The sequence below is a fragment of the Schistocerca gregaria genome, chromosome 1, assembly GCF_023897955.1.
Source record: "Schistocerca gregaria isolate iqSchGreg1 chromosome 1, iqSchGreg1.2, whole genome shotgun sequence".
Taxonomy (NCBI): Eukaryota; Metazoa; Arthropoda; class Insecta; order Orthoptera; family Acrididae; genus Schistocerca; species Schistocerca gregaria.
In genome coordinates, this window is record NC_064920.1 from 531,338,716 (window position 1) to 531,357,426 (window position 18,711).

The following is an 18,711-nucleotide window of genomic DNA, read 5'->3' on the forward strand; positions in this document are numbered from 1 at the left end:
TTGAAAAATATTAATATTTAAAAATAATCATAAAAAGGGAACCTATTATAATTCTACCTTTTGTGGAACTACTTTTAGTATTGTTCTGCTTACAGTATTTGTCTCTTGTGTAGACTTGGAGATCAAACAAAATTTTATGGGTCTTCAAGTATTCTTACATCAAACTGATGTAAAATCTTACTTGTGTCATTTGTCAGCACACAAATTAGCTAAAGAGTCTTATTTCAATGCAAGTCACTGTCAATCTTGTTTTTCTAGTTGCAGTCGATTTTCTAGGTATCCATTTTTTAAATTATTTATTTATTTTTTAATGTGAAATTTCAGGATCACATAAAAATACTTCCCTGGCAGTACCTTCAATCTTCAAATGTTAATTTAAATTTACTTTGTAGCATTTTGAAACTGAGGAGTGCAACTGTTGTTTATATAATTCTACAGTCTACATATTCATAGTAGTCATGTACAGTGTGTTCATTGACAAAAAGTTTTCAGGAAAATATTGTTTTTTGCTAGTGATTCCTATTAACAGAATATGCAATAACATTTTGTATTGTTATTTTATGTGGGATTTTAGCATTAACTTTAAATTATTACTCTAGGTATGTACTACAGCTGCCTATGTATCACTCACACAGGGATTGCAATGACAAAATTATAATATTTACTACACACACAGAGGCATTCAAACATAAGTTTTTCCATGTTCCAAACGTGAATGGAACAGGAAGAAATCTTATTAACTGGTCCAACAGAAAGTACCCTCAGCCATGAACCTCATGATGGCCTGCACAGTGTGACAGAGCAAGCTGGGATCTTTTCAATTCCTCTCTTATTTTGCCATCTGCCTCCTTAAATTCATTTTATTTTCATTTTTGATTAATTACTATGAACATACATGAGAATAATCTGCATATACATAAAAGAGAAAGCTTGGCCATCAGTTTTAAAGAATATAGCAACAGATCTAACTTTGTGCTTAGTTTTGTGTTTATCTCATCAATATCCTAATTTATTGCCGGACAGTTCTAGGCACTACAGTCTGGAACCGTGCAACCACTATGGTCGCACGTTCAAATCCTGCCTTGGGCATGGATGTGTGTGATGTCCTTAGGTTAGCTAGGTTTAATTAGTTCTAAGTTCTAGGGAACTGATGACCTCAGAAGTCAAGTCCCATAGTGCTCAGAGCATTTTGATCCTAATTTATTTGGCCATTGCAAGTTAATATCATTTGTTACAGGGTGAAAATAGTAATGCAGATTCTACTCTTGACTTATAAATGAATATAAATTCTGTACTAATTAGAAATGTTTGGGAGAAGTAGTGCTAGGATTCTTGAAGTATTTATATGGCTCCATTCAAAAACATACTAGCAAAGACAGCCCATAATTAATTCCAAAATAATTGCCAGGTTTGTCAAAAGCATTGTTTGTGTAACTATATCTGCTAATTTCATTATTTCAACAAATAATTCAGCCTAACCTTTGTGGTAGAAGAAACTGTTAGAAAGAAGGCATTTTTCAATGTATTCAGTTAATTGAAAGAGTTATGTTTTAATTCTAATTTCTGTAAATTAAGCATCAAACAATGTGTAGTTTCAGTACCTATTATTGTTAGGATATATAAAGGCCTGAATTTGGGTCCTGAGACAGTCAGTCCACAGCCGATTTTCAGATGAGAAACCTGTACTGGTTAGGTCAACCAACAACACATCAACCAAACCGTGAAATAAGTGTAACACAAATAGGCCATGTGTTAAAATAATGACAGTCTCTGTTCAAAAGTGCCACATGTACCATATTACTCTGCAAGAACTGTGTGGTTTGGTTTTTACTGTTCACAGATGTTCAGCAGTAAACTATTGCAGTTGTATGCTGATGTTTGCCCGCAAGCTATTAATGAGGCATACCAAAAGTTAACCAATAGTGAACTGGCCATATTATCTGTGTAATATTGGAGGTTGTGAACAGTGAAAGTAAAGAACTGTGGAACGCAACTGTGTAACTGTCAGCTACATCATTTACAGTAGTCAGCGTTGAACTTCCAGTCTCCATTTTTCAGCCAGTATAACAACATAGTATGTCGACAGCAAGGACTATCAACAAAGAAATAAAGCTAGCAAATATCACATACGGTGCCCTTCTGGGTGAGAACTATTGTATTTGGGCACAGTAAACTAGGAATCATGAACTTTGAATAGTGGACTCAAGAACATTTTATAATACAGTGATTTTAATGAAGGAAGTGCAACAGCCAGTCAGTGCATGGAGTTCACGACAACAGTATGATAGCAGCCAATCAGAGAGTGGGTTCTATGAAAGCAGCCATTGAATACAGGAGCAGCCAATCAGCATGCATGTGGACAAAGTCGATTGAGATAAACAAAACACATAACTGAGAAAATTACAACTTGCAGCAGCTGTGCAGACAAAGAATCGAAATGACAACTGATGCAGCATCAGCAGCAGCAGGAGACAAGTGAATAAAAAATAAGGTAATTCATAGCAAAAGCCATTTTGTATTAAGTGATACATAATGAGTGGTCTTAACAAACAAGACAGTGTGATGGGGGAAAATGGACAACAAGTGAGTGATGTGATTGAAAACAAAGCTGTAGAGGCTAAGTTTTTAAAGACTAAATGGGGACCGGTTCTGTAGATGATAGTGGCTATAAATTAGACGTGAATGTAATTTTGAATGAGGGGCATGAAATTCTATTGTAGATGAAATGATAAAAGGATCATCTACATTGTGTGGTTATGTGAGCAAAATGGACAAAAACAGTACGGAAGTGGATGAAATTGTTAAGGCTAAGTGGGAGGAATCTAGTAGCGAAAGTCAGGAAGGGCAAAAGTTTATGGCAAACAGAAAATTGGAAGTGATGTTAAGGCAAATTATGATTAGTTTGAGTAATATGAGTGTGAAAGAAGACATTAGTAGTATTAAAAGAGACATTAATAGGGTGGAAAAGAAGACTGATCGCATTAGAACTGACATAAATAAGCTTAAATAAGATTAAAGTAGTCAGCCCTAATCTATCAGAATTAAATAATAAGGTTCAGTCAGTAGCTAAAGATTGTAATGAAAAGAAAAAAAGTAGTACATAACATAAATGAGAAATTAACATTGATGAGTAGTAAATATGCAGAAGAGAGAAAGAAACTTTGTAGTGACTATAGGAGGAGGGTGGAGGCTTCCAAGAAACAGTATAAAGATGAAGTCAAAGCAACCAGGAAATTTTGTGCTGAAAACAGGGTTAAACTCGAGAACCAAATCGATCCAATTAAAAATGATTTAGAAACAGTGGTAGAAACCAAGTGTGTAATATGGTAGAGGAAAAACAGGTAAAAGTAAATAAAAATGTAGGTTCAAAGGGAGATGAAAATTTAACAGTCATGGGTGACTTGAATTTGAGAGTAGGAAAAGAGAGAGAAGGAAACATAGTAGGTGAATATGGACTGAAGGTAAGAAATGATAGAGGAAGCCAACTGCTAGAATTTTGTACAGAGCATAACTTAATCATAACTAACACTTGGTTCAAGAATCATGAAAGAAGGTTGTATACATGGAAGAGGACTGGAGATTCTAGAAGGTATCAGATTAGATAATGGTAAGACAGAGATTCAGGAAACAGGTTTTAAATTGTAAAACATTTCCAGGGGCAGATGTGGACTCTGACCACAATCTATTGGTTATGAACTGTAGATTAAAACTGAAGAAACTGCAAAAAGGTGGGAATTTAAGGAGATGGGACCTGGATAAACTGACTAAACCAGAGGGTGTACAGAGTTTCAGGGAGAGCATGAGGGAACAACTGACACGAATGGGGGAAAGAAATACAGTACCAGAAGAATGGGTAGCTTTGAGGGATGAAATCACAAAGGCAGCAGAGGATAAAGCAGGTAATCGATGAGAGCTACTAGTAATCCTTGGGTAACAGAGGAAATATTGAACTTAACTGATGAAAGGAGAAAATATAAAAATGCAGTATATGAAGCAGACAAAAAGGAATACAAACGTCTCAAAAATGAGATTGACAGGAAGTGCAAAAAGGCTAAGCAGGGATGGCTAGAGGACAAATGTAAGGATGTAGAGGCTTATCTCACTAGGGGTAAGATAGATACTGCCTACAGGAAAATTAAAGAGACCCTTGGAGAAAAGAGGACTACTAGTATGAATATTAAGAGCTCAGATGGAAACCCAGTTCTAAGCAAAGAAGGGAAAGCACAAAGGTGGAAGGAGTATATAGAGGGTCTATAGAAGGACGATGTGCTTGAGGACAATATTATGGAAATGGAAGAGGATGTAGATGAAGATGAAATGGAAGATATGATATTATGTGAAGAGTTTGACAGAGCACTGAAAGACCTGAGTGGAAACAAGGCCCCCGGAGTAGACAACATTCCATTAGAACTACTGACAACCTTGGGAGAGCCGATCCTGACAAAACTCTACCATCTGGTGAGCAAGATGTAAGAGACAGGTGAAATACACTCAGACTTCAAGAAGAATATAATAATCCCAATCCTAAAGAAAGCAGTGTTGACAGATGTGAAAATTACTGAACTATGAGTTTAATAAGTCACAGCTGCAAAAATACTAACACGAATTCCTTACAGACGAATGGAAAAACTGATAGAAGCCGACCTCAGGGAAGATCAGTTTGGATTCCATAGAAATGTTGGAACAAGTGAGGCAATACTGACCTCACGACTTATCTTAGAAGAAAGATTAAGGAAAGGCAAACATATGTTTCTAGCATTTGTAGACTTAGAGAAAGCTTTTGACAATGTTGTCTGGAATACTCTCTTTCAAATTCTGAAGGTGACAGGTGTAAAATACAGGGAGAAAAAGGCTATTTACAATTTGTACAGAAACCGGAGGGCAATTATAAGAGTCGAGCGACATGAAAGGAAAGCAGTGGTTGAGAAAGGAGTGAGACAGGGTTGTAGCCTCTCCCCAATGTTATTCAATCTGTATATTGAGCAAGCAGTAAAGGAAACAAAAGAAAAATTCAGGGTAGGTATTAAAATCCATGGGGAAGAAATAAAAACTTTGAGGATCGACATTGATATTGTAATTCTGTCAGAGACAGCAAAGGACTTGGAAGAGCAGTTGAACAGAATGGATAGTGTCTTGAAAGGAGGATATAAGATGAACATCAACAAAAGCAAAATGAGGATAATGGAATGTAGTTGAATTAAGTCGGGTGATGTTGAGGGAATTATATTAGGAAATGAGACACTTAAAGTAGTAAAGGAGTTTTGCTATTTGGGGAGCAAAATAACTGATGATGGTCAAAGTAGAGAGGATATAAAATGTAGACTGGCAATGGCAAGGAAAATGTCTCTGAAGATGAGAAATTTGTTAACATCGAGTATAGATCTAAGTGTCAGGAAGTCATTTTTGAAAGTATTTGTATGGAGTGTAGCCATGTATGGAAGTGAAACGTGGAAAATAAATAGTTTGGACAAGAGGAGAATAGAAGCTTTTGAAATGTGGTGCTGGAGATTAGATGGGTAGATCATATAACGAATGAGGAGGTATTGAATAGGAAGAAGTGGTCGGTTGGTAGGACATGTTCTGAGGTATCAAGGGATCACCAATTTAGTATTGGACGGCAGCATGGAGGGTAAAAATCGTAGCGGGAGACCAAGAGATGAATACACTAAGCAGACTCATACGGATATAGGTTGCAGTAAGTATTAGGAGATGAAGAAGTTTGCACAGGATAGGGTAGCATGGAGAGCTGCATCAAACCAGTCTCAGGACTGAAGACCACAACAACAGGTTCAAAACAGGCTGAAATGGAGAAAAAGATGATGAAAACAAAATCTAAAGTATACAGTATGTAATGTCCCAAACAGTCCTTCATTTGTTAGTTGTGAGAAATTTAATAATTTTAAACCATATGGGGAAGAGCATCCACTGGATTTCATTAGGGTATTTAATGATTTGCCTGAAACAGGGAATGACAAAGAGAAAATGTCATTTGTGAGAAGCTTTTTTAAAGAAGACGCTTACAGATGGGCAGCTTGGGCAGCTGATAGTTGTACTTCATAGCATAGCTTTAAGAAAGCATTTTTAGATGAATATTGGTCCAAAGAAAAGCAGGAGAGAATTTTGGGGAGGAGGGAGTTTTGACTCCAGAAAAGGTGCTGCAAAAGGTTTCTGTCAGCTTTGGATAAACAAACTGAAATATTTGGACACAGAGCTAGGAACTGAATCAATAATTCTGGCTTTAGAAACTAAGTTGTTTCAGAAAGTTAGAGAATTGCTTGTACCTGCCCCTAAGAGTGATAGTAGTGATTTCTTGATTTATATTGATAAATGGAGATGGTGAAGCCCTCAGTGGAAGATCATAGGAGGAATTTTGATGACAATAGTCAATCAGGGCAAGAGTTTTGGGTAAATAGAATGAACTGAATTAATTATAGGAGAAATTCAAGGAATGATTGGGTGGAGGATAGCCAGATTGAGAACAGAAATGGTAGGAGAAATTCAAGTAACAGAAATGGAGGAGATTCTTTTAATTCTGGATCAAACCATTTAAACTAGATAATGCTCCAGTTTTCGCTTGCAACAGAGCAGGTAGTGATGAAGCGCCATGTGTACATAAATGTGCTCTGATCGCAGGTAAGGGTAATGTAAATGATAGTAGTAAGACAAGTGTAAATTCTAATTCTAGTGAGAAGTTGAATGATAGAGCATGTAGCGATGTTTATCCTGTAAAAAGAGATGAGGAAGTTACTATAACAGAATTAAGTGATGAAACAATGTATGTTGCTGTTGCTCAGGATGTCCAAAGTGGCAAAATGGATGGTAAATTTTTAAACAAAAGGACAATGAAATTGACAGTGGATCTGTTTCTGGCAGTATTCATAATGATGATAGCATTGACGAATCCAGTAGTGATGAGGAAGAGGTATTTGAATTTATATTTGTTAATGATGGAAATGTGTTAAGTAAAGAAAGAATAAAGGTGGATAACATTAGGCCTAATGAAAAGTTAGAGTTTTAGAGTGGTAATGAGGAAGAGAAACATGGTATCTGTCATTTGATTGTGTCTGATAATCATTTTGGTATGCAGGATGATAATTTTTCCAGGGAAAGGATTCATGAGGATCTGTTTTATGAAGAAGATCACATGGTACGTAAAAAGGAAGTGTGGCACCCTGTAACCCTGTAATAACAGCAAATGTACGAGGTATTCATGTCAAGTGTTTATTGGACAGTAGTAGTGATTTGAATGGCATGTCACAGGAATTGTTTGAATCTATTTAAGAACACACAAGGTATAGCAGTGATGCATGTTTCTGGAATAAAAATTATTGGTGCTACTGGTAAGCCACCAAAGAGTGTGAAACAAGAGGTACTATTAACTGTGGAATTGGCAGGACAGCAGTTGGAGTGCAATTTCTTGGAGATTCAAAATCTCAGCATTTATGTAATATTTGGAACTAATTTCTTGTGTAAATGTTGTGTAAATATTGATTTTGCTAGTGGTAAGTTTAGTTTTAAGTGCAACAGAAGTATGAATGTAGTATCATTTTTGGAAGGTATGGACAATTGTGTGCAGGCTGAATTAGATTTGCCATTAAGAGTTTTGACTACTGAGCAGGTTACTGAGGAAGAAGAGGAGGAGAGAGTAAGGTTGTAAATGATAAGGAGAGTTGAGGATATTGAAGGTATTACAAATAATCAAAGGGAGGAATTAAAAGGAATTCTCCTGAGCAACTGCAACACTTTTTGAGACAGGCCATGTTTGGTAAGAGATTTTAAGTTCAAATTAAACTTTAAGGATCCCTCATATTATTCCATTTTCCAAAAAGGAAGCTTGAGGAAAGAAATTCAAAAGATAGTCTCATGAGGGCTAACAGAAAGGATAACCAGCAGATGTAGTAACCCACTTATGGTTGTAAAGAGGAAGAATGGTGATATCAGGTTGGTTCTGGATGCCAGGAAGTTAAACGAAATTGTAGTAGGGGAAAGTGACAGACCAGGTAACATAAATGAAATTTTGCAATAGTTCCATGGATGTAAATTTCTGACTTCTTATGATGTGACTTCTGGCTATTGTAATATCAGTTTGGCCAATGAATCTAGGCCTGTACAGCATTTTTACATGTAGGTAAGTGTTACCAGTACTGTGTGGTGCCATTTGGTCTGAACTTGTCTGTGTGTGTTTATCAGAGCTACTGACAAGGTGAGATATTAACCAATGAAATCACTGTATGTGTAGATAATATCCTAGTAGTGAGTGCAGAACGGTTCAAGCACTGTAAGATTCTGATTTAAGTACTGAGAGCTATGTACAGGGGAGGTATGAAACTAAAAATAAATAAATCAGAATTTGTGAGGAAATAAATTTCATTTCTGGGTCACAGGATTAATGAGGAAGGTATACAGCCAGAAGCAGAAAAGCTTGCTGCTATTGTGGATCTCCCCCCACCCCCTCCACCCCCACCCCCCAGAACAGAAAGGATATTAAAGCTATGTTTGGCTTCTACCGAATGTTTGCATCAGATCAGTCATTTAACCGTCCTCAGCTTGGTAATTTGTTGAAAAAGAATGTGGTGTGGAATTGGACAGGGGGTGTGAAGAGGCATTTCAGAGCTTGAAAAAGAATTAGTAAATAGTAAGATGTTTGGACATCCTAATTTTTCACTGAATTTCTGTATAAGTATTGATGCAAGTTTTTGTGGTTTGGGGGTAGAAATTTTCCAATTAGTACCTACTGAGATGGGACTTGAATACAAAACTACTGATTTTGCTATCAGAACATTACAGCCACATGAAAAAAACTATAACATTTCAGAATTAGAGCCTTTGACAATTATTTTTGGATTTCAAAAGTTTGAGTACTATTTGGTTGGACATAAGCCATAGTGTAAATGGATCATAAGGCATTGAGCTATCTTCAGAAGTGCATGCTGAAACACAGCAGGTTAACTAGGTGGGCTTTGTATTTGCCACAATTTGATTTGGAGTGCGTAAAAGGAAAAGACAATGTTGTAGTTGATGCATTATCTAGGATGCCAGTAGGGAAGGAGGATATTGACAGTAGTGAGAACCATGAAAAACAAGTAAGGTTGTTTTATTTTCAGGAAGTGAAGGATGAGAAGCTTATTAGGAAAATTTGGAAGCAAATAAGAAGGAAGCAGAATGAGGACCCAAATTTAAGGTTCGTGAAGCAGTATTACAATTCACAGAAAATGCCAAAGGTGAAACATTACTATACTACAAGGTGGTCCATTGATCGTGACCAGGCCAAATATCTCACGAAATAAGCATCAAATGAAAAAACTACAAAGAACAAAACTTGTCTAGCTTGAAGGAGGAAACCAGATGGTGCTGTGGTTGGCCCGCTAGATCGTGCTGCTGAAACAGATATTGACTGTTTTTTTTAAATAGGAACCCCCATTTATTATTACATATTTGTGTAGTACGTAAAGAAATGTAAATGTTTTAGTTGGACCACTTTTTTCGCTTTGTGATAGATGGCACTGTAATAGTCACAAACATATGGCTCACAATTTTAGATGAAAAGTTGGTAACAAGTAGGTCATTTAAATTAAAATACAGAATGTAGGTACGTTTGAACATTTTATTTCGATTGTTCCAATGTGATACATGTCCCTTTGTGAACTTATCATTTCTGAGAACGCATGCTGTTACAGCATGATTACCTGTAAATACCACATTAATGCAATAAATGCTCAAAATGTCTGTCAACATCAATGCAGTTGGCAATACATGTAACAACGTTCCTCTCAACAGCAAGTAGTTTGTCTTCCATAATGTTAGCACATCCATTGACAATGCGCTGACACATGTTGTCAGGCGTTGTTGGTGGATCATGACAGCAAATATCCATCAACTTTCCCCACAGAAAGAAATCTGGGGACATCAGATTCGGTGAACGTGCAGGCCATGGGATGGTGCTTCGACGACCAATCCACCTGTCATGAAATATGCTCTTCAATATCGTTTCAACAACATGCAAGCAATGTGCCGGACATCCATCATGTTGGAAGTACATCGCCATTCCCTCACGCAGTGAAACATCTTGTAGTAACCACGGTAGAACATTACATAGGAAACTGGCATATATTGCACTATTTAGATTGCCATCGATAAAATGGGGGCCAATTATCTTTCCTCCCATAATGCTGCCCCATACCTTAACTCACCAAGGTCGCTGATGTTCCACTTGTCACAGTCATCATGGATTTTCCATTGCCAAATAGTGCGTATTATGCCAGTTTACATTACCCCTGTTGGTGAATGACGCTTTATAGTCTCAGATGTTATTGAAATTCAGGAGTAAGCAAGTAACACATTTTTTTTTTTGTTTTCTCCAGAAAAATTCCTGACCCAAGTACAGGCGTCCAAAGATGACACTGTGAACATCATTTTTAAGGTGATAATTTTGTAATTTTTTTAAAAATGTTGTATCTCTGTAACAGTTCTACCCATTTTGTTGGCATTTTTTTTATTTGAAACATAATTGCTTTATGATTACAATGGTATCCTCTGTTTGGACATATCTATCAAAGTTCTTTTGCACTTATCTTTTGAATTTTTTAAAATAATTTACAGATCTTTTTTCCAGAACTGCCAATCCAAAGTTATATTTTTTCCATTGATTAGTACCATGAAGTACTATATTTTCTGTAAAGGAGAGGGAGAGCTTCCACTTTTGACTTGGACTGGTTTTATCTCAAAAAATCATTTTTTAACTTTCAAGGGTAATGTATGTCTTCAATGAACTTGTTTCTTACTAATTTCTTTGTTACAACATTTATTTCAATTTTCTTTGTTGCAGTTATATCTTATCAAGTTATTTGTTGCAATTATTTCTTTTCACTTTCATTGTTGCAGATATTTCTTACACTTTGTTGTAGTTCCTTGTCAGTTTCTTTCTCATGGTTGTTCATTACATTTTTCTGTATTGTAGTTGTTCAGTGGTAATTTGTATACTGAAGAGGCTTCTAAGAAATCTGGGACCATCCAGTGAGGACTGTGTATTCATGAGGAATTTGCTAGTTGATACAGTTGCCGTGTATTTTGTGAAAAGGGCTGTTTGAAATGTCTTCTGACTGGGGCCGCAAGAGAGTGACTATTTGCATATCCATAAAAGAGTGATATATAAGACAAACAAGAAAACAGACTTTGTTCAGGTTGGTAATAAATGTTCTCATTTAAAGACTCTGTTCAAAATGAAAGTGTTTCCACAGATGACTTTTTGTGCTCTAAATGTTCTGACAGAATAACAACAACGATAGTATCTGAAAAAGTTGAAGCCTGCCATGGTGCATATGATGCAGATTTTGCATCAATCGAAGAAGAATTAAATATCCCAAATCAGTCAACTACAGAGGTAGGTGTTATTCCTGTGAAGAAACTGTGGTCAATGAAGTAGAACCATAAGCTCTATGCATAAAGAAAGCACAGAGAAATTACTAAAGCTATGGATGAATACACTACAGCAAAACTGATCACACCCTTCAAAGTACAATTTCCATATTCAGAAGGAAATGAGCCAAAGCACTCTTGCACCTCTTGCCAGGAATATTTCAAAAATACCAATTCAGCTGTTGAATACTGTGCATCCTACAGTGAAAAATGTGCAAATTTTAACTATTATTTCACAGACATTTCAAATAAAACAATTTTGAACCACCTTATATCAATATCAAAGTACATAGTAGACAAATCAAGAAATGTGAGAGCTGTAAAAGGAGTCTTTCGAGGACCAGATGGCTATTATGGTCATCCTGTAGAAGTAGCTCAAGTTCAAATAGTGCAGTCATTTTATCTGGAAGATAAATGAAAAATACTTACCAGAGTGCTAACAAATAAGATACTATAACTGTAACAGTTGAAGGTAAAAAAGTTGTGAAAGTGAAGAGGTACATGACTCGCAGTATTAACAAAACTTTTGCAATTTATAAGAGCAACTATACAACTTCACATAATGAAGATCAAAATTTTATTCACTACAACCTAAGTGGGTAGTTCCACACTCACCTAGAGATATCTGTTTATGTGTGTACTGCACAAATTTTGAATTATGTGTGGTAGCTTTGAAGAACTTACTGGAGCACATGACATATGACACCTTTGTTGGGCATGTGAAGTCATTAGTAGTCTGTGACATAAAGTGAAGAGACTTGTTTGTTTCAAGAATGTGGTGACTGCACTGAAAAGAGAGGACTGTTTTTACAGACACCTGGCCTGGAAGACATAGCAGATAACTCTGGAGAAATTACATATGCGTCATGGGAGGAAAATAAACTAATTAAGAAAACTGCTGACTTTGGCAGTTTCATTGGTGAATGTGGTAAATGGTCAGTGAAAGCAGTAACACCAACATGTGAAGAAATTGCAAAACAACACATTGCAGAAGAGAAAGAGCATGTACAGGCTGAAGAACAATGTTTAGTGCTTCACTGTGATTTTGCTGAGAAATGGTCGATAAGTCTCCCACAATAAGTACAAGGGTATCATTGGAGTAATGACCAGGTTTCAATTTTTATAGGAGTGACATATTTTCAAAACAAGACCACAAGTGTTGCATTTATAAGTGATGACCGAGGACATGATTCCACACGTGCTTTGCTAGCAATGCGCAAAATTCTTCAACCTCCAACAGGGGCAGAGAAGATCATCACTATTTCTGATGGTGCTACCAGTCATTTTAAAAATTGTTACCAGCTACTTGAATTGAGTAGGCCTAAGTCGCTTGTACCGACTGACCGGGTATAGAGTGCCACTGGTCACGGGAAGGGGCCTTGTGAAGGTGTAGGAAGCCTGCTGAAGCACCATGCTACAAAACATAATCTTTCCAGACCAAATGGAGCTGTGATTCAGAATGCTGAGTATTTTACAAGAGCCGTGAAATCTTACACATCCACAGCCCTGATTGTTTTGTCCAAAGAGGAAATCAAAGAATTCCATGAGCTGAAAAAGAAGAATGGTCCAAACAAACTACTCCTGTGAAAGCAATTCAGAAGACACAGTTTTGGACTCAAATTGATTGGCAAACTCATATTGCATGCACTTTAAAGAGCAAGAAAGAAAAAAATTTGTTCGTTCAGCCAACACGTCAGAAACAACAGGATAATATTCAGGTTCACAACATGAGAAGGGAGATGTTGGTGGCATGTGTGTATGACTGTTACTGGTGGATTGCAGAGATTATAGACACAATTTATGAGTTAAACAAAATTGTAGTGAGCTTTATGAAACCACATGGACCAGCTGCTGGATATAGGACAGCAACAATGCCATCAGTGCTCACTCCCTGTTCACAATGGTTGGAAGACTGTAATTGCTCCAGTTCCTATTAGTTCAACAGGAAGGCATCACTGTATATCAAAGGAAGATACTGGAGCAGTGGAACATATTTTTAGTTCATTGACTGGCTAATTTCAGTACAAAACAGAGCTCACAGAAGTTGTATAAATTGAAACCTTTGGACCTTCCACATACATTTTGGAACCATTTAAAACACATGAAAAATGAGTGTCTTATTCATCTTTAAAAACTAAAATAATTTTAAATATGGCTAAGTTTTGACTTTTATGAGCCTGTTATGTGATAATGTGGTAATAAAACAGGTTTTATATATGGCAAAAATTTCAGTTGTTTATAAAACCTGTTCAAACTAAAAGTAGAAAAACCTGTTCAACCTAAAAGTGGAAGCTCTCCTTTCCAGGGAATGTAGAACTATATAGTACTAATCAACAGAAAAAAAAATGAAAATTTTATGGACCGACATTTTGAAAAAAAATTTTTTTTTCATAAATTATAAAAAAATTCAGAAAACTATAGTAAAAGAACTTTGACAGATAAGTTAAAATGGATGATTTACTTGTAATCATAAAGCAATTATCTTTAAAATAAAAGAACACAACAAAATATCTAGAAGTCTTCCAGAGACACATTTAAAATTTTTTTCCAAAATTCGCATTTTCAAATTGATATGCCCAGTATACAGGGCTGCATCTTGGAGCAGAAATTTTTTTGGAGAAAAAATTCATTTTAAGATATGCTAAATTCAATAACATCTGAGACTACAAAGGTAAGATTTATTCCTAGCTTGCCTGAATTGATACGGACTATGCCATTAATAGTTGAACATTGGATGGAATAAAATAAAGTGAAAAATAGGTTGGTAATAGGGGAAATTTCACTGTGGTCCACAAAATTCCAAGGCTGTGCATTAAACCATTGGCCACACAATGGCTCCTCAAAACTCCCTCATTCTCTATGTCCAAAGCTTCAGCAAGCATTTTCCATTTTTCTACAGCCCATTCAGGTGAAATATTCTAGGAACTTGAAAGGAGCATCAATGTGCTTCAACTCACATAGTTTTATTTTATATATGATTTCTGTTAACAGAATCAGTGGCCTTTTAGATATCAACAAACATCTTTTCAACTCAGTAATCGGTGGAAAACATTTGACTTTGGATTAAATATTTTATCAGAACATGATATGCCCTTCTTAAGACCACATTGATATTTACCTAAATTTGTTGTTTCTACTCTGTTAAGTATCGCCTTGGAAAATACATGCAACTGGTCACAAAGAAATTCCCATGAAGTTTTTACATCTTGTTTATGGCCTTTCTCATGTACTGGATGTATCAAAGCCATCTTCTACTCACTTGGGAGTTTCTCTGTTTTCGAGCTTTTCTTACAAATTAATTTTAGCTTTTTTTTAATTTTTAGTAGGAACCATTTACAAAGTTCAGTTGTAGTAGAGTCTTTCACATAGTTTTATAAGCTTTTAATATTTTCTTCAATTTCTTTGATAGCTGGGTCTAAATCTCCTTATACATTCTCATGAATGTTTGAGTATTCAAGCTTATAGATTGGTTCTGGATAGTTATGAAGTAGATCACAACATTTTTCAAGTGTACCAGCCATGATGTAAGCATTGATTTTGCATCAACATGACTACCATCAAATTATCAATTTGGATGAATGGTCACAGGCAGAGGGTATATAGTGACAATACGCAATATCCTGTTGCAGAGCACGCCCTACAGCATGACAATCATGACCTCAATGCCTGTTTCACCACACGCACTTTCTGTATTCATCCCTCAGACAGCAGTTCTCAGAACTACACAGGTGGGATCTAGAACTACAACATGTCCTTGTTTCTCACCACTCATCTGCCTTTAATTTATATTAATTTCTTCTGTCTCAGCATTTCTTCACAGTAACAACTCTTTTATTCACTCCATGTTAGTTTTCTACATTTTTTATTTTCTTACCCACCTATTTTTTACTGCCCCTCCAATCTCTGTTCTGTACATGCACTTCGGTTTTCACTCTTATTAACTCGTACATGATGTTTAAGCTGTAATCTCTGTCATGCATATTACCCTGTCTTCCACCTTTTAAGCTCTCAGTTTTTTCAAATCTTGTCCAGTGCAGTCCCCGACAATCAGTCTTTCCTTCTCATCCCATGTGTTAAGTCTCTGCTGATCTGCACTTCTGGGTGACTTACCCAAAATCTACCCCTTTTCCTAGACAGTCATTTTCCTTCACCTCTCTTCCTTCCCTTATAACCCTTCTGCCTGAAGAAGGAGCCACTGACTCTTAAAACTTGCCTAATTACAACTGTCTTTTATGTGTGTGATCTGCTGCTGCTTGGTGAGTGGTTTTTTTTTATCTATCCAATTAAATTATTTTGTTAAAAATTGATTGTTGTTGCTGTTATATTTGCAAGTACTTTGAAATTTTCAATGCTACATAAGACAAATTGGTGAGCCTAATCCACACACCTTTCATGTGAAGTAGATCTATTTAACTCTTTAAATCTCATATTCTCCTTTAAGGATCAACGGGATAAGAGCCTATTTAGCTGTTCATCTACAGAAAAGACTTTCATACTAAATTTCCCTGTATGCTCATTATTTCTACCACCATCTATCCTTTTGACTAACAAGGGTAGTAATCATGACTAAATTGAATTTATTAATTTTATGTATATAAATTGAACTGTTCAAATACAAGGTGTACAACTTTGCTTCCGCCGTTTGCCGATAGGTGGCGACAACAGTAAGTAGCGGTCGGAAGAAACAGATTGCAGATATGAGGCAGTTAACTTGGACCTCATTCAACATAACCTCATTCAAACAGTAGTCATTTTGTGGCTGCATCATAAAGTTGTTTATGATTGAAAATGTCAGTTTGCGAGCCTAATTCTCGTCATCTGTGGGAGATGTTACTGTTTTGTTTCAATATGAAGCAAACAGCGGATGAGTTTCATCGAATGTACATATGGTAAGAACACTATTAGTGAAAGAATGTGTTGTGAGTGGTTTCAACACTTCAAGAACAGTGATTTTTACGTTGTAGACCTGCATAGTGGCCGAAGATGCATAATTGGAGACACTGCTGAGTGAAGACTCCCATCAAACTCTAGAAGAATTGGCACAATTAGTAGGAGTGACACAGCAAGATATTTCAAAATGTCTCAAGGCTATGGGCATGATTCAGAAAAAGGAACGTGGATCCCATGTGAGCTGAAACCAAGAGACGTTAAACGGCATTTGTGTGTTTGTAAACAGTTGCTTTAGAGGCAAAAACAGAAGGGATTTCTGCGTTAAATTGTGACCAGGATTCATTATGATTACACTAAAAGCAAAAAATCGAGGGGGTATCCCGGCCATGCTTCCATGTCGACGGCCAAACCGAATATTCATGGCTCCAAGATCATGCTTTGCATTTGGTGGGACCAGCTCGGCATCATGTACTATGAGCTGTTAAAACCAAGCGAAACAATCACAGGTGCTTGTTATAAAAAACAATTGATGCATTTGAGCAGAGCGTTAAAAGACAAATGGCAACAATACAGTGAGAGACATGATAAAGTGATTTTGCAGCATGTCAACACTCGACCCCATATTGCGAAAGAGGTCAAAACTTACAAAAGATGTCAAAACTTACTTGGAAATGTTAAAATGGGAAGTCCTACCCCACCTGCCATATTCTCTAGACATTTCTACCTCTGACTATCACCTGTTTAGATCAATGGTACATGGCCTGGCTGACCAACACTTCCGATCTCATGAAGAAGTCACAAATTGGATCAATTTGTGGAGCACTTCAAAAGGTGAACAATTTTTTCGACATGGGAGTCATACACTGCCCAAAAGATGGGAGAAAGTAGTGGCCAGTGATGGAAAGTACTCTGAATGATACATGTGTAACCAGTTTGTTTAATTAAAGCCTCAAATGTTGGGGAAAAAAATGGCGGAGGCAAAGTTGCACACCTTGTAGATTTAAACTTTATAATTAATTGTTTAACATTGGAAGGAATAAAATAGTAAGAGAAAAATTGTGTTACTAACAACAGGAATTGAACTTTTGTCCACAAACTGTCAATCTGTACATTAAATCACTCAGCTGCAGCACAGTTATGACAATGGTACCTCAAAAATTCCTCATGCAACTTCAAAGAAAAATACTGACCTGATGCTGTGGGTAGCATAGCACTCATAGTGCTGGAAGGGGTGACATTATATCAGAGCATGTGCAGTCAAAAACAGGCAGCTGCATCCCTTGGCTGAGTTGATCACAGCATGGTTGACCATCATTTCAGCACTTAACACTGGTTTCTAGTTATTGTGGAGGGAGCATTACAAAATATGTTTTTGCCCTTTTACTTGCATATTATTTTAAGAGAAGGGGTTTAATTTTAGTGTGATTTCTGGCTTTTGTTCTAAGGTAAATGATAGAATTTTAATGCAATTTCTGGCTCTCATTTGAAGACAAATGGCATAACTTCAGTGTAATATTTACAGTGTGTTGTAACACGTGAGCACCTGATAACAGGCTGCCACTGACATTACATTACCACAATAAAATCTATGGAGTCCTGATACGAGGGCTATCCACAAAATAAATTACGTTTTGATATTAAAAATAAATAAAGTATTGGAAATTTTTTAATTATATACAGATGAAAGCCACACACAAACACTACTTTTCTACATAGTTTCCATTTAAATTAAGGCACTTATCATAGCGATGGACGAGCTTGGAAATTCCTTCATCGTAAAATTCGGCTGCCTGCGCCTTCAACCACGTGGTTACCTCTTCTTGAAGCTGTGTGTCATCATCAAAACGCTGCATAGCCAATCACTTCTTCATTACTGGGAATAAGTGGAAGTCGCTCAGTGCCAGGTCGGGACATAGCAGTGGATGAGGAAACAACTCCCTTTTAAAAGATTCGAGAACTTCATGAGTGGGATTTGCTGTGTGGGCCCGGGTGTTGTTGTGAATCAGCAAGATCTTTGAGCCCAACTTTTCCCTGCACTTGTTTTGTATTGCTCTTCTGAGGTTGTGCAGAGTTTGGCAATACCTTTGAGAGTTTATTGTAGTGCCTCTTTCCAGGGAATCCACAAAAATCACACCTTTTCTGTCCCAAATGACAGTCACCATCACCTTCCTTGCCGACATTGTCAGCATGCATTTCTTGGGTTTTTGGGGGGAATTTGTGTGCCCCCACTGCATTGACTGCAATTTTGTCTCACAGTTCACATGCTTAACCCATGTTTCGTCACCAGTAACGATGTGATCGAGTAATGAGTCGCCATCTTTCTTGTAAGCATCCATAAACGTTAATGCTGCAGCCATTCGCTGATTTTTGTGAAACTCTGTCAAGATTTTTGGTATACATCTTACA

The 18,711-nt window shown here is 36.7% G+C and overlaps 1 protein-coding gene across 6 annotated transcripts in view; it reads right to left on the reverse strand.

Annotated features, from left to right (window-relative positions):
* Nucleotides 1–18,711, reverse strand: part of LOC126355145 (cingulin-like) — a 507,535-nt gene that overhangs the window by 184,273 nt on the left and 304,551 nt on the right. The window lies entirely within an intron of this gene.